Below are 21,359 nucleotides of genomic sequence, written 5' to 3'. Positions count from 1 at the left end.
CTGACTGCTGGATTGCAAGCATACAATACAGTTCATGGCAAATTTAGGGCTGAGGATTTATCCTGGTGGTAGAGCACTGAACTAGCATAGGTAAGGGCCTGAATTCAATCTTTAGCAACACACACAAGGAAATTAAGATGGCCATGAAAGCACACACCTTTAATCTCAACATTTGGAGGCTGGATTCAAGGCCAGCCTGGTCTACGTAGCCTGTGTGTGTGTGTGTGTGTGTGTGTGTGTGTACACATGTACCCACTCCCTCCTTCCTCTCTCTCTACCTTTCTATCTCTTATGACTCATTCACTGTCTAGTTGAGGATGACACTGAACTGATTCTCCTGCCTCCACCTCCTGAGTGATGAAACTACAGATAAGGACCATCACTCCCTGTTTTATTCAGTGCTGGGGATTGAACCCAGAGTGCCATCCTCATGTATGCTAGGCAAATACTTAACTGTCTACACCTGTCAACCCAGCCATCTTCTCCATTAAAGAGATTATTCTCTTCCAATTTTAGACCATGACATAAATCTCTTATCTAATTTCTAACCATAGCATTATTTCTGTTTTATGTTCAATAACTTTTCCTTGCTCTTGCCCTCCTTACTTGCCTCTCTCCTGCCTCCCTCCCTCCTTCCCTGTCTGGAGATTTAAGGCCTCATCTGTATGAGGCTGAGTATGATGACTGAACCTCCCAAGTGCTGGGAATACAGACACATACCCATGTCTCGAACTCTGTCTTGCCTGTGCTCACTGGGTGCTCCAATTGTAAAATGAGTGTAAACCTGGACGTCGTGGCACATAGCTCTATTCCAAGTCCTGGGGGGCACAGAGGCAGGAGGCTCAGGAGTTCAAGGTCATTCTTAGATATGTAGGGAGTTTCAAGCCAGCCTAAGTTGCGTGGGGCCTCTCAAATTGTTAGTTAATGTTATTGAAACAAATGTTATACAATACAGAACAGCTACTAAAAGCAGTGTAATGATCTTACCCTTATGCCCCCTGCAAAGTGATTTCCTTGAGGGAACCAGTGTACACAGCCTGTAGCCTTCGCCTCCATGCACACTCAAATCTGCACAGAGCTGAATAACAAAAAAAAGAATTTCAGGAATGTTTTAATTGCTTGATAATTTCATGCATATAGTGAATTTTAATCAAATCTCCCTATTCCCTCCCATCTGAATCCTCTACTCCCCTACGACGGTCCTCCCCAATTTCATGTGTTGTATTTTTTGACAAGGTTTTCTTTTTTTTTTTTTTTTTTTTTGGTTTTTCGAGACAGGGTTTCTCTGTAGCTTTGGAGGCTGTCCTGGAACTCACTTTGTAGACCAGGCTGGCCTCGAACTCATAGAGATCCGCCTGCCTCTGCCTCCCGAGTGCTGGGATTAAAGGCGTGCGCCACCAACGCCCGGCTGACAAGGTTTTCTTGCTATATAGCTTTGGCCTTAACTAACCTTGCTATGTAGACAAGTCTGGCTATGAATTTAAGAGATAGACCTGCCTTTGTCTACTGAGTGCTGGGATTAAAATTGTGCCACTGTGCCTGGCTCTTTTATTTTTTTAAACTCACGGAGCCCACTTAGAGCTGTGGTCATGTGTATAAGTGTAAGGTCATCCACCAGAGCATGGGCAGCCTCTCAGGGACCTCAAGAAATCTTACCTCTCTCAACAGCCATGGATTGCCAGTATCTTCTCAGCTAAGGGTGGCACTTTGGGAGCCCCATCCCATCAGCCCTAGGATATTTGTGTGACACGGGTCTTTAGCTTGCAGTCACATTTGCTAGTGTTTGCCTGTGTTGATTGCCAATGGCTACATCGCAACAGTGATTTCAAGGCTTATTTGTAGATTATTTTTTATTTTTAGGCAGTCTTGCTTTGTAGACCTTAAAATAACACAGATATGTACCACTGCACCCAGTTATTTCAAGTTTTTTGACAAAAGATTATGCATCTTTACATATTATTTAATATATTGTGTTCATTCTTCTGGGGCAGTAGGCAAGGCTTGGTTTCATTCTCTAACAGCTGAGTAACTTTCCATACATCGATTCAACCATGATTTAACTAACTAGCTCCTGTTCGATAGATAGTTGCTTTCAATTTTTCTTTTTGTTCCCCTTGAAGAATGTTGAAGTAAGTTGCAGAGATGGCTCAGTGAGTAACAGTATTTGCTGTGAAAGCAAGAGGACCTGAGTTCAGATTCCTGGCACTCACATAAAATTTGGACATAGCCACATGTTGTGGAATCGAATATTTGTTTAACAACTATGTGTTGTATTTGCTTATGTTGTGGAATATTCGTTTAACTATGTTGTTGTTTTACCTTGCGTGTTTAAGGCACCTGATTGGAATATTTAAAAAGCTGAACAGCCAATAGTGAGAGAGGAAGTGTAGGTGGGACTTGTGGGCAGCGAGAAGTAGGAGGAAGAATTTAGGCTGGGCAGACAAAGAAAAAAGATGAAAGGGATTTGCCAAGGGTCAGAGAGCCAGACGCATAGGAAGCAGGAAAGAAATACAGAATGAAAGAAAGGTAAAAGGCCCTGAAGCAAAACAGATGGATAGAAACAGTTTAGATTAAGTTAAGAGCTAGTGGGACAAGCCTAAGCTAAGGCCAAGCACTCATAATTAATAAGTCTCCGTCTCTTTATTTGGGAGCTGGTTGGTGACCCAAAGAAAATTACAACTACAACCACATGTGCCTCTAGTCCCAGCACTGGGGAGGCAGAGTTAGACAGGATCCTAGTAGCTCACTGGCCAGCCAGTCTAGATGAAGCGCTATGCCTCAGGTTCATTGCAAGACCCTGTCTTGAAAAAACAAGGTGATGATGAATGATAAAGATACTTGATATCCTCCTTTGGGCTTCCCATATATATGCATGGGTGTGAATGCACACACACACACACACACACACACACACACACACACACAAATAAGAACACTGCACATATTTGAGTGTTTCCCCCAAGGTAGGACTGCCAGATGATTTGGTAGTGTCCTGTTTGAAAATGGTACTAGATTTTGCTGAAGTATTTTTCTAGATTGCAAATATGATAAATACAGAGATGTATGTTGTTTTGATTGTTGCTGTTATTATAGAATACAGTGATGTAGAGTAGGTGTTGAAGAAATCTGTTTGATGAAGTTTCCAGGCTTACAGCAGTTCATCTTTCCATGGCCATATATGGGAAAGACTCCTTCCTTATGTCTTCCTAAGGGTGCTATAACCAATCTCAGACATTAATCAAACAAACTCTGCTTTGATGAGACGGAGTTCAATACTGTTCATATCTAGTTTTCCTTTGCATTGTCTCTCTGATGAACTGCCTGTGCGAATCCTGCGAGTCCTGCTTTCTATTTGGAATCTTTAGCATCGTGTGTGTGTGTGTGTGTGTGTGTGTGTGTGTGTATGCGTGCGCTTGTGTGCATGTACACAGGGCAATGTGTGTAGGAGTGGAGGTCAGAGGACAGCTTTGGGAAGTTGGTTCTCCTTCCATCACAGATCAAGCTCAGGTCACCAGGCTGAGCGGCAAGTGCCTTTACCCAGGGAGGCACTGTACTGGCCTCTCTTGTTGCACATTTTTATTGTCTAGCTTATCTTGTTTCTTTAATAATTTCTATATATATGCATATAGAAATCTAATATTTGTGGGTTCAACTACATTTATATTTTTATTAATTTTTTCATTTATTTTACATTTTATTTACATGCCAACCACAGTTTCCTCTCTGTCTCTTCCAGTTCCCTTCCCTCACCTCCTGTCTATCCCCCATCCCCATTCACTCCTCCACCATTCAGAAAGGAGCGGGTCTCCCATGGGAGTCAACAAAGCATGGCAGGACCAAGTTCTGTACTGCTACATCAAGGCTGGGCAAGGCATCCCACCATAGAGAATGGGTTCCAAAAAGCCAGCTCATGTGCCAGGGACAGGTCCTGATCCCGCTTCAAGTACAACCTTTGATTTTCTTCTGATTTTATTTTGTTTTTTGAGACTGGGTCTCATAGCCTTCAGGCTGGCCTAAAATTCTATATGTTGTAGGAGAATTTCTCTCTCTTGCTTGCTAGCTCCCAAATAACCACACAGAGACATATTATTAACTATAAGAGCTTGGCTGATAGCTTAGGCTTATTACTAACTAGCACTTACAATTTAAATTAACTCATTTTTATCAATCTATTTTTTTGTCTCATGGCTTTATTACTTTTACTCTGTAATGCCCATGCTGTTTTCTCACTGTCTGGCTGGTAACTCCTCAAAACCCTGCCCTTCTTCCCAGCATCCTCTGTGCCTTGAAATCCTGCTCAGCTATTGGCTGTTCAGCTTTTTATTAAATCAGTCACAGTGACATATCTTTACACAGTGTAATCAAATATCTCACAGCAATATGTAGCCAAAGATGACCTTGAGCTTCGTGACCCTCCTTTCTAGAGTGTACCACCATGCCTAGCTTTTAATATTTTTATTATTTTAACTTACAAGTTATTTTTTAAAAAAATATACGGATGTGTCTGTATGTGGGTATGTGCACATGAGTGAAGATGCCCAAAGCCAGAAGAGGGTGTTGGATGCCCTAGAGCTGGAGTTACAGCCAGTTGTGAGTCACTCAAAATGGGTACTGGGAAGGGAACTGTAATCTATTGCAAAAACAGTATAATTGATTAACCACCAAGCCTTCTTTCCAGCTCCATTCACTTATTTATTTATTTGTTTATCTATTTAGTTAGTTAGTTTTAATAGTTAGGGAGGCCTTGTCTCTCTTTTTTCTTGACAAAGAGCTGATCATTTCAATGCTGTTTAAGAAGTAAGTCATCAGGACTGGGGACTTAGCTCAGTGGTAGAGTACTTGCTTAGTAATCACAAGGCCCTGGGTTTGGTCCTCAGCTCTGAGAGAAAAGAAGTAAGTCATCCTTTACTCAGGAATTGAAATAGTCTTGTGTTATAAGTACATAGACAACCTTGAATTTTTCTGACCTTTTGTTGATTGATTTCTCTATGCTTATACCATAGTGTTTTTATTCACAGTATTTTATAGTGAATTTTCACATCTTTTTCATCATTTTCTTGACGTTTATTCTTCCAAAGGAACATTAAAATATTTTAACTGGTTCCCTTAAAAGGCCCACTGGGAATTTTTATTATTAAATTGAACCTGAAATATTCACCATATTGCCCTCACATCTGTCTCTCCATTTAGTTTAGTTTTGTTTTAATTGTTTCATAAAATGTTATTGATTTCACTGTGTAGATCATACCCTTTTCACAAGTTCATGATACATTTTAGAGCTATCTCTTGTTAGAGAATAGAGAAAAGGTACCGATACATCTTGTGTGTGTGTGTGTGTGTGTGTGTGTGTGTGTGTGTCTGTGTGTGTGTCTGTGAGTGTGCCACAGCATGCATGCGGAGGCCAGAAAGCAACTTATGGTAGTAAGTTCTCTCCTTCCATCATGCGAGTTCCAGGGATCAAACTAGATTGTCAGGCTTGACTGCTGAGTGTTTATCATCGGAACCATCTCATCAGCCCTGAGTTATATATATTTTTGTGTACATATTTTACCATATTATCTTATCCATTTTAATTGTGCTTTAGAAGCCTTTTGAATTTGAATATATAGTCATATCAGAAAAAACATGTGAATTTGGGGGCTTTAGAGATGGCTCAGTGGTTAAGAGCACTTCTCGCTCTTCAGAGGACCTGGGTTCAGTTTCCAGCACCCATTTCTGGCAGCTTACTACTGTCTGTAACATAAGCTCTAGGGCATCCAAAACCTCTGGTCTCCTCCAGGACCTGCTCTCATGTGTGCATCCCCCATAGTAGGAAATATTAAAAATGAATGTTAGAATATGCTGACTTTCCCCTTTGCATCCTGAATCATTTACAGTAAAATATGCTGACTGATATACATACATTATAAGTATTTCCGTTACTCCTGATTTTGTTCTTTTTTAACATTTTTTTGAGACAGGGTCTCTCTAAGTTGCCTTGTTTTTTACATTTTGAGAAAGGGTCTCATTGTTACCCTGCCTAACCAGAACATGTTATGTGGCTCAGGCTGCCTTCAGACTCACAGATGTCCACCTGGACGTAACCACCAAACCTAGCCAAGTTTTTAAATTTTTGAAAATAAAAAATAAAATATTTGCTATAGTAACAGGCCCAGTTTTTGGTACTGCTTTCTGTCTTAGTCTGTTTCTCATAGCTGACCTGACCAAGTGGGAACACATGGACCATAGTTGTAAAGCTGGGGAACCAGTATCGGATAGAACCAGGCCCCCTTGAACATGGGTGTCAGTTAGGAGGCCTGGGCTGTCTATGGGGTCTCCAACAGTGGAACCAGTATTTATCCCTAGTGCATAAATGGACTTTGGGAGCCAATTCCCCATGAAGGGATACTCTCTCAGCCTAGACACATGGGGGAGGGCCTCCCCCCAAATGATATGACAGACTTTGATGATCCCCCAAGGAAGGCCTCACCCTCCCTGGGGAGTGGATGGGGGGTGGGACAGGGGTGGGGGAAGCATGAGAGGATGGGAGGGAGAGGGAACTGGGATTGATATGTAAAATAGGATTGTTTCTAATTTAAATTTAAGAAAAGATAAAAGATTAGAACGAGCTCTACTCCAACTGAGAGGTCATGAGTGAAAATGTCAGAAAATTAACATGATTGGCAATGGGCAAATTGTAAACTTGATTAAACGTGTAAGTGGGGGAAATGAAACTTCCCTTTTATGTCACAATGAAAGACCCTGGTCAGATCTGACACCACCATTCCTCAATAAAACGGAGAGAAAGAGGGGAAAAAAACCAGAACGGCACTGACTGGGTAACTTAAAACAATAGAAGTTTGTTTGGCTTGTGGCTGGGAAGTACAAGATAGAGGGACCACATTTGGTGTTACAATGTGGAGATTATAACATAAAAGAGAGCTGGAGACTTAGGGAGAGAAAAGGAGGAAGGGAGGGGAGGGTGGAGGGAGGGAGGGAGAGGGAGTGGGATTGAGGGAGATACAGAACCCTGAAGGACAGACTTGCCAGAACTAAGCTACCTACTCCTGTGATGTTGGGCTTTCTCAGGATAATCTAAGGGCAGAATCCTCATGATGTAACCAACCTCTCAAAGGCCCCACTCCTTAATATGGTTATAAAAGCAATTCAGTTCAACATGAGTTTTGGAGGGAACATTCAGAGCACAGCACCTCCCAGTCCCTGTGCGACCATTGCGAGCACTGCACAGTTCCTGTGTGTGACTCATCACCTTCGGCTAAGCTCCCAGCGTCTCAGCTGCCTTTTAATGTCCAGTGAAGGCCTCAGAGAGAGAAGCAACAGTCGATTTGGGTTCCGTCTTGGCTCTCAAGTCTCCCTTGCACTGATTGCTTGCTTGATACTCTTTAAGACATTTTAATCAGTCTCTTGCCTGTTTGTTTGTTCTGGTTGTGCTTAGTGGGAGAGCTGGTATGCAAGAATTCAGTTCACTCTTGCCGCAGCCGCAAATAGAAAAATCAACATTTCAGGATTTTTTTTTCTTGTTTCTTTTACTTCATTGGGGTGTTTGAAATTTGCATTTCGTTCTGTAACCCTGATTTCCACAGTCGCATAGTGTGCATTCTAAATTTATATGGGCACCATGTTCACTCCTAATCACTGCACTTTTGTTTCTTTGTTTTGATTTTTAGCTCTTTGTTGTGAATCAATATTTGGTTGGGTGGATTTTAGTCACAAAAATGCTCCCCCTCCTGGGATCCTCTTTCTCCTGTTCCAACTGCCTTGATTTCTTTCCAAGTTCCTTTCTGCAGCTGCTCTGCTGGACCCTTGCTTCCTGCCTGCCGTAGTTTCTTTACTGTGCACCTCTCTCTCTCTAGGCTACGTGTCCTCTCACATGCTGGAGCAGATCCTTCAGATTCCTGAAAAGGGTTTGGGGAGGTCAATTTGAAGCCCTTGCATGTCTGAAAATGTCTTCACCCTGTTCTTGCCCTTGATAGTTGAAGTTACATTATCCCAGTTCTTGTACAATATTTAGAAATACGAGAAATCAGTCGAGGGGTAATCATATTCTTCTTTTGAAACGATGTGTTTTTCTTCTTTGGAAACTTGATTTTTATTTTTGTCATTCTGATGTTTGACTTTAGTGGGTCCAAGTATTTGCATTTTTAAACTGTATTATTGTGTGGTGTATGGATGATGTGGGGGGGCAGTGGAGGTGCATGCCATGTCTATATATAGAGGTCAGAGACAACTTTGTAGCATTAATTCTCTTCTGCTGTCTTTACATGGGTTCTGTGAATGGAACTAATGTTATTAGGCTTGCTCAGCACAGGTTTTACCCAGTGAGCCACTCTCACTGGCTCTATACTTAAAATTATTATCATCCTTGGATTTGATTGACTTTTTTTAAAAAAAAGATTGTGTGTGTGTGTGTGTGTGTGTGTGTGAGTGTGTGCACGTACGCATGCCTACACTTGTGTAGGTTTCCATGGGGATCTCCTGGAGCTGGAGTTACAGTTGGGAGCCATCAGACATGGGTGCAGGGAACCGAACCTGGGTCTTATGCAAGAGTAACAATCACTTTTAACTGCTGAACCAACTCTTTAGCCCCCCCCCACCAGTGGTTCTAAAATAAGAAAATTGGTGTTCATTTTTCATTTCCTGGGCAAATTTTTCATCTCCCTTAAAACTTATTTTCTCCCCTTTGTTTTCTTTAGCTCTCCTGGAAGTCCTATTAATTCAGTCCTGGCACTACTCAATCTGTTCTTGTTCCCTCGACTTTTCTCTCACGTTTTAATCTCCTTTGTTTCCTGTTTGCTAGATGTTCCAAGAAAGTGACTCAGACAAACTTCTCCAGCCAGAGTTTGTGCTATTCAAACTTTATTTTCTGCCTTTAATAGGTTTGTCCTCAACAGTTAATTCCTGCTTTATGAACGAGATAGCCTCTCTAATCTTTCTCCAAATCTTAGTTATAATTCTAAGTCATCTTTTATTTGCTACGTGTGCTCTCTAGGACATTCATATAAGTCGGGCCTTATGTGATTCATTCATTGCAAGGCATCCATCCAAAGAACTCTGGGTCAGTGTCTAAAATTCTTAACGGGTCATTTTTAGGGTTACTTTAATCTCTTGAGAAGAACCAAAGAAGAAATACATTTTTAATTTCCATTTAACTTCTCAAATGTCCCCTCCCTCCACTGTCACCTCTCTAAAACCTGTCACACTACCGATAATCCATGTCTGAAATCTCTCCATCACTGTCCAACCCTTCTGAAGGCCCTCAGAAATCCCTGCAGCTTTGCTCCCTCCACCCCCACCCTTCATCCGTTTTCTTTCCTACTGGAATATACAGAGCATAAAAAAAAACTCTTTTTCTGCTAGGTTTTCCTGTATATTCTCTACAATGAAGGAAACCCGGGAGCAGGAAGAAGCTTTTTCCTTTAGAAACTGAATGCAATGAGAAGGAAAAACATGAAGATTCACACTACAATTTCCCTCGCACTTATCCAAGGAACTATTCCAAAGTCTGTCTAAATACAATTCCAGTATTCCATAGTGGCTCCCAGAAACCACTTCTTCAGTTGAGTCCTCCTCTTCTTCCCTCTGGGGTGAGCTTAAAAACTTGTTTATTTATTTTCATATCCTGGAGTTCCTGCTGAGCCTGACTGAATTCGCCAGGAGTTCTTGCCATAAATTTTAGAGCCAGGAAGTAGCAGACATTCCATACTTTCTGCCCAGTATATGTGCTGGGGGGTGGATCTGCTCACCAAGTTTACATCTTTGCTGGCTCTTGTCAGACGGCTTTTTTTTTTTGTTTCATTGTTTTTCAAAACAGGGTTTCTCTGTGTAGCTTTGGAAGCTGTCCTGGAACTAGCTCTTATAGACCAGGCTGGCCTCGAACTCACAGATCAGCTTGCCTCTGCCTCCCAAGTGCTGGGATTAAAGGTGTGTGTCACTACTGTCCTGCTTGGCTTTTTTTTTTTTTTTTTTTTTTTTTTTTTGGTTTTTCGAGACAGGGTTTCTCTGTATTGTTTTAGAGGCTACCCTGGAACTCGCTTGGTAGACCAGGCCAGTCTTGAACTCACAGTGATCCGCCTGCCTCTGCCTCCCGAGTGCTGGGATTAAAGGCGTGCGCCACCAACGCCCGGCGGCTTTTGTTTTTTTAAAGTTATTTTATTTATCATTATTAGCATATGTGTGTGAGTATGCACACACTCATGACAGTCACTGTGTGCAAGTGGAGGCCAGAGGTCAACTTTTGGGCGTTGGTTCTCTTTCTACCTTGTGTCCTGAAGATAAACTCTCAGGCTGTTTGGCTTTTATCTCTCTAGTCCTTGTTCTGTTTATGTTCTTCTTTGTTTGTTTGACACAATGGTCTCGCCATATAACTTGGGCTGGCCTATAGTTAACACACCTTCTGATGTCTGCCTCCTGGTGTACTAGGTCTACAAGAGCAGGCCCCATTCCCTGCTCAAGTGACTCTTCTTGACAACTTGAAGCAAGTCCAGGACCTAGAGAACTGCTTAGGGCTTGGAAACAGCATCTTAGGCTTCATTTCACGTTTGTCTGGGTTTTCAAAAGATTTCAGAACCCATCCCATTCAACTGAAGCAAATCAGAGGAGGCAGTCTTCCAGCTGAGCTCTTGGGAGGACACGCGGTATCTTAGTTTGCTTCCTATTGGTGTGATAAAGACACTGACCATAAGCAACTTGGGGAGGAAAGCGTTTATTTCAGCTTAGGTTTTCAGGTAACAGTCCATCACTGATGGGAGTCAGGGCAGGAACTCAAGCAGGGCAGGATCCTGGAGGCAGGAGCTGATTCAGAGGCCATGGAGGAGTGCTGCTTACTGGCTTGTTCCTCATAGATTGCTGAGCCTGCATTCTTATAGAACCCAGGACCACCTGCCATGGGGTGGCAAATGGCCTGGGCCCTCCCATGTAAATCGTAAATCAAGAAAACTACCCTCAGGGCCTGAAGAGATGTCTCAGAGGTCAAGAGCACAGACTGTTCTTCCAGAGGGTTCAGGTTCAATTCCCTGCACCCTCATGGTGTCTCACATTATCTGTAACTCTAGTTCCAGAGGATGTGATGCCCTCTTCTGGCCTCTGTGGGAACCAGGCATGCACACTGTGCACATACATGTGGGCAAACACTCACACACAAAATACAATGATAAAAAAATTCTTTAAAAAAAGAAAAGAAAATTACTCTAAGACTTAACTCCAGGCCAACCTGATGAAGGCGTTTTCTCTATTGAGTGTCTGTCTTCCTAGATGACTACAGTTTATGTGAAGATGACAAAAAAAAGTCAACTAGTACACATGAATATAGGTTTAGACTGTGCTTATCCAAACCACTACCATGTGCCTCATCTCATCAATCCAGTTTGTAGCTCTGGTTTTGAGACAGGGTCTAATTAAGTAATCCAGGCTGGCCTCGAACACACCATCCTCCTTCCTTGGCCTCCTAGAGGCTGGGATTCGTGAGGTTGCAGTACCAGGCCGTTCTCCAGGTCCTTTCCTCTAGCTTTATACTGCAATCATGTCTGAGCTTTTAGTATTTTATCTTGCTTTTGGAGAACATAGATAATATGGTAGCCTCAGATTAGCTAAAGCAATGGAAGAACTGTGTGGATTGGAATGAGATCTAAAATGATTAAATAATCCAGATTACAAACCAGGGTTACAGGTCTGTAATTGTCAGTAGAGATTCTCAACTCTTAACTGCACTTTAGACTCTCCCGGGGTCATTTAAAAAGTCCACCTGTCTGGCGTTGGTGGCACACACCTTTAATCCCAGCAGTCGGGAGGCGGAGGCAGGCGGATCTCTGTGAGTTCGAGGCCAACCTGGTCTACAGAGCGAGTTCCAGGACTATAGAGAGAAACCCTGTCTCGAAACTTAAAAAAAAAAGTCCACCTGTGCAGGAGTCATCTCTCTAGGAAAGAGGCTCAGGCACTAGTATTTGCTTTATAATACTCCCCAAATGATTGAATGTGCAGGCAAGTTGAAAAACCAGTGTTTGCATGGGTATGGTCCTGTAAGACTTTGAGAGAGTGGGGAGTAGGGTAGGGAACTAGTTCCTGGCTGGTGCTTCTGGTCCTCCTCACCTTTGGCCTTCTTCCCAGCAGATGATGTGCATTGAGAGTTGTTACAGTCTTCACAATTAGGGAGTGCCCTCCATTCTCACTGACACACTGATAAACTGGCATGTGGATTGCAACAGTGGGCCAAGCTGCTGTTCTCTCCCAGTTTATAAATCTATCCATAAAACCTACTTTTGCTGACACAAGGCTCATGAAAACCTCTCCTGATAGTCACTTAATGTATGCCCAGTTCTTTGTGCTATTTCATTGGTATCTCTAGTCACAGAATGAAGTCTTTTTTTTTTTGGTTTTTCGAGACAGGGTTTCTTTGTATTGCTTTGGAGGCTGTCCTGGAACTAGCTCTGTAGACCAGGCTGGCCTCGAACTCACAGAGATCCGCCTGCCTCTGCCTCCCGAGTGCTGGGATTAAAGGCGTGCGCCACCAACTCCCGGCTAGAATGAAGTCTTTTGACCTGGTACTTTAAGAACTGTTTCTCACACACTTTGTACATTTCTGGTGAGCCCACATTGTCACAAACCTCACAGAGGCTACTGAGCCATGGGAGCTCATGGTGCCATTGGAATCATGGAGGGTCCTAGGAGGGTCTTGGGCAAAGGCAATCATTTTTTTCTTTTGGTTTTTTCGAGACAGGGTTTCTCTGTGGCTTTGGAGGCTGTCCTGGAACTCGCTCTGTAGACCAGGCTGGCCTTGAACTCACAGAGATCCGCCTGCCTCTGCCTCCCGAGTGCTGGGATTAAAGGCGTGTGCCACCAACGCCCGGCCAAAGGCAATCATTGTTGGTCATAAATTTCCTGTCTCCACCTAGGGACAAGTTCAGTTTCTTAAGAAAGTGCACATGGGTAGGGTAGAAGTTAGGTGCTGTCCTCGGGAGGCAGAGGCAGGCGGATCTCTGTGAGTTCGAGGCCAGCCTGGTCTACAAAGTGAGTTCCAGGACAGCCTCCAAAGCCACAGAGAAACCCTGTCTCGAAAAACCAAAAAAAAAAAAAAAGAAGTTAGGTGCTGTCTGTCTCTGTCTCTCTGTCTCTGTCTCTCTCTCTCCTTCTCCCTCTGTCTTTATCTCTCTCTGTCTCTGTCTGTCTGTCTGTGTGTGTGTGTGTGATTGTGTGTTCTCCTGCATATGCATGTTGAGAACAGAGCAGGTGGGGGGTGTCTGTCTTTCTCTTTCCCAGTCTGCCTTATTACCTGGTTTCTCATTGAACCAGAAGTTTGCTATTTGGGCTGGATAGGTTGGCTAGTGAACTTTCAGGACACCACCCCCTAATTCTAGAGTTACAAGCACGTGCAGCTGTGCTTGGCACTTTCCTTGAGTGCCAGAGATTTGAATTCGTGTCCTGTTGCTTACAGACCAAGTGCTCTTACCCACTGAACTATTATCCTGGCTCTGGGGATAGGTTTTAAAAGACATATGACTTACAACTTCAAATTTTCAGACATGTATAATACATATTGGTTTCGTTTTCTGTCTTGTATGTACAGTTGTAACAACATATTCTCCCTAGCTTCACCAGTCTGTCTCTATGAGGTCTTAACACTTGGGCTATCTGGGATTAATGTAAGATCTGTCATGGCTTGGGTTTGGACAACTTCTGTTTTTAGCATCATGATAGTCTGATGTTCAATAAGAATGTTTTCTGATTTAGGTTTAATGTGAAAAATTTAATCTGAAGGTCAGTTGCATATAGAAACCCAAATGTAGTTCAGGTCCTACAGAGAAGGGACAAGACAACCAACAGCTGTTCTCTATGTGAAATTTTTCTCTATTACTGTTTGTTTTTGTTTTTGACAAGATTTCACTATGTAGCCCTGTCTGTACTGGAACTAGCTATGTAGACCAGGCTGGCCTTAAACTCACAAAGATTTGCCAGGTTCTTTTTTTGTTTTTTCCAGTCAGGGTTTCTCTGTATTGCTTTGGAGACTGTCTTGGAACTAGCTCTTGTAGACCAGGCTGGCTTTGAACTCACAGAGATCCACCTGCCTCTGCTTCCCGAGTGCTGGGATTAAAAGTGTGTGCCACCAACACCTGGCCTCTCTCTTTAGCTTTTGCTTGGAAAAGGAAGTTTTGGGGAGATTCAGAGAGGGAAGAGGTGAAGCATTCACACTCAATCTTCAGTCTAGCAAATACACAGGTAGGGGTGTGTATGAGTGAGTGAGTGTGTGTGAATGAGTGAGTGTGTATGAGTATGTGAGTGAGTGTGTGTGTGTGTGTGTGTGTGTGTGTGTGTGTGTGTGTGTGTGTGTGTGTAAGTGCTCTCCCATAGTCTCCTGCCCCAGCCTCCTGACTTCTGGGAACCACTGTTCTGGTTAGTTTCATGTCAACTTGACACAAGCTATAGTCATTGAGAGGAGGGAACCTCTATTGAGAAGATGCCTCTTTAAGGTTGGGCAAGCCTGTAAGGCACTTTTTTAGTGGTTTTTCAAGACAGGGTTTCTCTGTACGTAACAGCTCTTGCTGTGCTGGAACTCGCTCTGTAGACCAGGCTGGCCTTGAACTTAGAGATCTACCTGCCTCTGCCTCCTGCCTCCTGAGTGCTTGGATGCATTTTTAAGTTAGTAATTGATGGGGGAGGGCCCACTGTGGGTGTTACCAACCTGAGCTGTTTGTCCTGAGTTCTATAACAAAGCAGGCTGAGTAAACCAGTATGCAACACTTCTCTGTGGTGTCTGCATCAGCGCCTACCTCTAGGTTCCTGCTCGGACTTCTTTCGATGATGAACATGATGAACAGTGATTCGGAGCTGCAAGCCAAACAAGCCGTTTCCAACCCAAGTTGCTTCTAGTCACGGTGTTTGAGCCACCACAGCCAGTAAGCACCCTTGAACCACTCTTTGCATTCTTACCTTCTATGGGCTCAGTGTCCATGTCTCCCCTTTTGTCACAGGCTGCCAATTACACAGCATTTGGTTCCCCTCATGTGTGGTGGTGAGGCAGAGGAAGCAGCAGATTAATTGTGACTGAAATAGATTTTGGGCCTAGTTATGTCCAAAGATTTCATGCCTTCCTTTTCATCTTTTAGTTATATTTTGTTGTGGATTTTGAGACCACAGGTATCACTCTGTGGCTGTCCTGCAGCTTACTGTGTGGTGTAGGCTCCTCTCACACAGTTTTCCTGCCTCAGCCTCCAAGTGTTGTGACAAGCACATGCCATCCTATCAGCGTTAGTTGTTTTCCATGCTGGGAACAAAGCCCTCTCTCATTCTGTCAGCCTTGACCTGGAGTAGGCTCCTCACAATGGGCTGCAAAGGCGAAAAGGCACACGAAGCCACCCTTTAAGCACCAGTGGCAATGCTGGTATTTCTTGTGTTGATTGAGTTTGGTGCCTGGCTAATGGCCCTGAGTGTCTTCAGATCTTCCTTCAGTTTCATCTGTGGGCTCCCACTGCTGTTTGAGAGCTCTTGCTTGGGTGACTGTGGGTGCTGTCTGGATAGAGTGACAGCTCGTGTGGACTGTCTGCTCCTGGGGAAGTTTCAGGCAGGAAGTAACTCTTTTTGCTGTCTACTGCTTAGATAGACAGACAGACAGACAGAAATTTGCATGCAGTCTTCAAAATGACTACCTGGAAGACTGTCCACGGTCCCGCCATGTTCCCCACAGTCGTTGCTTTCTGACTCTGCCGCTCCTCCCTTCTCCCTGTCTTCACACGTGTGATCCTGCTTTGTAACTTTTCTTTAAGAGTAAGTACTTCAGCACGCCTGCTTCACAATATTGAGCAATGTTTCAGGCTTTTAGAAGACATTTAGGTACTTCTGATCAGTTTGCCATTTTTAGTGGGATGCTAGGAGGTTGCCTGGAAAGGGAGTAGGCTCTCTGTCAACACAAGCTTTTATGTTCAAATAGAGGGCAGATGGAGGATATTCAAGTGTGTGACAGGGAATTGCTCTGCATCAACGAGCATCACACACTTTTGAGTATGATCTATGCAAACAACTGCGGTTACCAGGAAAACACATTCTATGACATTCACATCGCATATACAAGAGCATCATTAATGCTTATCCTGTGTGGCCGACTGTGATTTTTCTATTGTGTTTCATTATTTGTCTAAATGTGACACAAAAGCCCAGGAAACAGAAGAAGAAATCGGTGAACTGGACTGAATAGAAATGAAAACCTATTGTGAAAAGGAGTCTATCAGGAGACTGAAAGGTTGGACCATACCTCAGTTGATAGAGTGCTTGCCTAGCATGCCTTAGGTCCTGAGTTCAATCCTCATCATCACAGAAACTGGTTATGTGTAGGCAAGAAGTTTGTAAGTTCAAGGGCATTCCGTTACACTGAAAGTTAGAGGTCTGACATACTCAATCAGAGCGAAAGAGAGAGAAATGACACCTCACAAAATGAGGAAAATATTTGCAAATTATAGATCTGATGACAATTAACATATAAAATACAGAAAGAACTCAACTCCTAGATCCTCCCCATCTTCCGTGAGCTGGAGGGAGTTGGGGGAGGGGAAGCTATGATAAGAATATACTGTATGAAAAATTCTTCTTCACTAAAAAAGGAAAAAGGAAGAAAGTTAAGAACTCAACAGCAAGCAAGCCAACAACCCAATTTTAAAACAGGCAAAGACTTAGACATTTTCTGCTGGCCATATGTAAATGGCCAGCAGGCATATGGAAAGATGCTCAACATCATCAGTCATTAAAAATGCAAATTGAAACCACAGTGAGATCCTATCTCATACTTGCCAGGATGGCCGCCATCCAAAGCATGGCGGATAACAAGTGTTCTGAAGGACATGGAGAAATTGGAAGCCCAGGCATTGCTGCTAGGAATGTAAAAGGGTGCAGCTGCTGTGGAAACAGTTCCATGGCTCTAAGAAAGTTAACCATAGAATTGCCATATGATCCAGCGATTCTACCAGTAGGTAGATATCAACAGAGAATTGAAGCCAGGGCCCAAAAGGATGTTTATGCACCAATGTTGATGGCAGCATTACTTACAATAGCTAAAAAAAAAAAGATACATAATTCAAACGATGGGCAAACGAATGGATTAAAATATGGGGTCTTTCCATATGCTGGAGTACTGTTAATAATGAAATTCTGATACCTTGTCCAATGTGAATTAACCTTGAAATGTCCTGCCAAGTGAAACAAGCCAGGTGTGAGGAGGGTCAACCACTATTATTTTAGTTACATGAGACAGAGACACACAGTGGATGAGAGGCCGCCAGCTGCAAGTCATAGCAGGTGGGCACACCCAAGCTCTGAAGGCTGAGGCAAGAGAATTGCAGTGACTTAAAGACCAGTTTGGGCCACACAATAAAATTTAGCACCGTGTTCAGAGTAAAACCCTGTTACAATAAAACCTCACAATAACTCTCTCCCCAACTAAAAAAGGAGGACATCAGGGGCTGGGGGCAAGGAGTGGGGGGATATTAGGAAGTTTTTGCTTAAGATACAGTTTCTTCTTGAGATAATGAGAATGTTCTAAAAACAGACAATGATGGTTAAATAATACTGAAAATACATAATGGTTAAATAACACTTGAAATATACGTAGTACCATTGAATTGTAACTTAAAATGGTTGTCATGAAAAATTCCAATATATGTATTTATTATACATATAATTTCATCATGATATAAAATATTTATCACAACCTACCAGATTGATTTCCTGGGCCACTAATATGGCACATACTTTAAAATGAAAAAGACCTCTAGATGGTGATTAATATTTACAACTGCTCAGATATTTTAATTTATAACAGGAAGAAAGGGTTAAAAGTTGATAGCTGATACATTGTGAATTATCCACCCGTGGGCAAGCATAGAATTTAGTAGGCACAAATAGTACAATGTTTTTTGCATCTATCAATGGTGATACTGCCTGAGAGGGCTTTTCTTTTAAAATGGCTGCTGTCCTCTCTGGGTAATACAGGATAATGTAAAAATGTACATGTTGTTATGATATAATTTGTCATTATGTTCAAATCTGTGACTATTTAGAAAAGAAAAGCATACCAATCGCTTGGAATGGTAGTGGAAGTGTATCTTTTTGTAAAGTTACTGTCAGCACTAATCTGGCCATTCCCATTGACTAGAAGGTTTGGTGCCAGATGTTTTTATTCCCAGCTTGTGCTGTTTCTGAAGAGGAAGGGATCAGCTCAGAGAGAGGCTGCCTCCTGGGGGATTGGTGAGCATTCTCACTAGGAGCACCAAAAATTCCCTTTCAGGTGCTTTTGGGCGCTAATATTTCCTCTAGTCATAGGGCATTTCCTTCTCCCTACGCCGCAGGCTTCATTTGAACAGTGTAGGCAGAGTGTAGCGTTCCCATGAGGCTGTGGCAGGAAGTTTCTGGACCAGATTCCAGTGATCCCTGCAAGGCCTGGGTGTGAGCTACACTAATGACCTGCCTCTGATGATAAAAGTCGGGAGATGTTCCTTCTGAGATTAGATTACAGAAAACAAGGACTTCTGTCTGGCTCATGGACTTGTCTCTTGCTTGTTTGTTTTGAGTGGGGCTAACTGCTCTCTTGCCACCTATTTTATGGAGCTGTCCCCATGCTGAGAACAGCCAGCTGTGCTCACCAGTCCATGAGAAACTGAGGCTCTTGGGGAACCAACAGCTCATGAGAAACAATACCCAGCCAACAACTATATGAGCGAACTTGAAACTTTCCCCCATGGTGCCTTTGGATGAGACCACAAGTCTGGCCGATACTCTCATGGCAAGCCCGCAGTGAGAGACCCTGATACTTGAGTCACAGAAACTGAGAAAATGACATTGTTCTGTTCCATTACATTTTGGAACTATTTCTTGTGCAGATAATGTAAATAGGTAATCCAGGGACCACCAACAGCTCATTATTTAGACAAAAAACAAATTCAAACGCTTCAGGAGTCTCCTGTGTGAGTTCCACTTCATAAGCTTCAGGAAAGATTTTCCACTGTGCTCACTTATTGAACTTGCTACACTTAGCCTTTCCAGAGAAGTAATTCTAGAAGCTTCTGAGGCCATTCACAGTCTGTGTTCTTGTGAAGAGTCTATCACAAAAGGTAGCTCTAGCTGAGTATGGCCGTACACACTGAAATGGCAGCACTTGGGAGGCTGAGGCAGGGGGATTGTGGATTTGAGAGCAGCCTGAGTTATATTGGTATTAGACCAATAAGCTCTTACTCTCTCACAACACTAAATAAAAAAGCAAATCATTGTCATACATCTTGCAAATGAGCATTTCACTGTTACGCATACTTCCCAGAGCAGCACATATTATTTTTAGATTAATTTGTAGTTGTAGGAATATCACACGAACGCGTTCTCTTTATGAAGTACGTGTGTTATAAATAGAACCCTCTTTGACAGTAACCTGATCTCGGGCCTCTTCTTCCCACCTCTCGCTGCCTGCGCTTACGAATTTGGAGTCAGTCTTTCCACACCCAAAGCAAACGTATGTGCTTATTCGTTGCCTTTTTCCCACTTAACCGTCTCGTCTAGTTTTGAACAGAATATTACCTAAATCATGAGATGTCCATTTGGAGATTATATTACAAAAAACAGGAACTTGAAACACACTTCTATCTTTAGTATCTTTTAGTATCAAGTGAGAACCGTTATTCTGTTTTCCTACTAATGACCTTTGGGGGTGTTTCTGGGCTCTCTCCATTCTCCCCAGTGCTTCAGTTGTACACGTCCCACCTGTCTGTTCCAGAGTGTTTTCCTAGGGCAGACACTTTCAATCATATAATACGTACATTTCAAAGTCTTACACACGATGCCAAGTTGTTCACCCAAATGGCCACGCAATATATACTTCCCGCAGTAAGGAAAGGGCCTGGCGGCTCTAAGCCTGGCTGAGCTGTCCTATTTTTCCAGTCTAGGATTTCTTGTGGTTTTTAGCTTGCATCCCCCTGTTCATGCAATTAAAAAAAGAACCCATTGGCAGACCCTCTCCCTTTCTATAGGACTTCTGTGAGAGGAGTTTAGTGTGCCCTGGTGAGGGTGGGAAGCAGGGAGTGGCATTTCAGCCTTGGTGCCAACTACTCAGGGAAGTCCCGTACCATTCTGAGAACACCAGCTGCCTGGTGTTGATAGCACCAGGACAGCTTGTGAGAAACTGAGCAGCCTGTCGCTCCCTCCGGGGTGATGAAGAGCTGCTGGGTTCAGCCAGGCCATTAATCCAGTGGGAGTCACTGGGTTTATCCAGTAGACCTGCAAGTGAAAGATAAAGCCTTGTCTCTGATTGATACATAATATGTTGAGGATACGGCTGGAAGTCAGCGGGGTTCCTCTGCTTGCAAGGTAATGGAAAACTCTAGGTGTTTGGCCAGGCAGCACCACAAAGGGCCTAGGCCTGCAGAGACTAGGTTTTTTGACACCCCACATCTGCAAATTAATAGAATTTAGGATTGGATAGCAAACTGCAAAATAAAGGCTCTAGGTAAGCCTCAACCCTGCCCCCACCCCCCTCAAGTATGTATGCTTGTGTGTTTAAAATCCATTCTCTTCTTTTTGGCTCCCTTTCTTTGCTATAGATAAAGATGGATAAACTTGCTGTGTGGACCTTAGGTTACAGCATTGCTGTGGAATAGGAGAACACATCAGATCCAAACAGATCTTTATCTTGGAGCTAGATGTGGAAACCGGGGAGATGTTGAGAAACATGGGTCTATTTTATGTTGTTAGGGGAAATCACATCACTTTAGACAGCAGAGTTCTTGGACATAGGTGTATGAGAAGACAGACCTGAAACGATGGAGTTTTGTGGGAGAGGGGGTTACTATTTAACGTTCATTCATTCATCCTTCCTAAGAACAGGCATGATTGCTCCCGGGCAGTTCCCAGGGTGTGTGCAATCTCAGTGGAATGATAAATCCAGAATCTGGCAGAACTCCCACTACAGAAACCAAAGAGGCCCCTGAAGACGCCATCTGGCAGATTCTTCCTCTAATCTCTGCAATAGGGCCAGGGTGCCAGCATGTCGCATAAAGTATGTGAAGATGACTCATTCTTCTGGAACTTTTAATCCTTTAATCCTAAACGGAGTGAAGCAAGTCTATTCATTCCTGAGGCAGTGCTGGGGGGGGGGGCTGTCCAGTTTTACCAGCTGCAGAGGTGCTCTGGAGCTCCTCAGCTTGGCCTGCGATCATTTCTCGAGCACATTGCAAATTATTGACCTCTGGGGCTGTCTCCAATGCAGCTGCTATGAGTGTTCTTGCATTTCCCTTTTGGTGCAAATGTTCACGTTTCTCTTAGGCATGTACCCAGGAGTAAGACTGCTGGTTTGTAGCTGTAATAGAGATTACAATATGCATCTTTGATTTCCCAAAGTC

This window comes from Mesocricetus auratus, unplaced genomic scaffold (genome assembly GCF_017639785.1).
Source record: "Mesocricetus auratus isolate SY011 unplaced genomic scaffold, BCM_Maur_2.0 Super-Scaffold_100003, whole genome shotgun sequence".
NCBI lineage: Eukaryota > Metazoa > Chordata > Mammalia > Rodentia > Cricetidae > Mesocricetus > Mesocricetus auratus.
Note: the sequence above shows the minus strand (reverse complement) of the source record.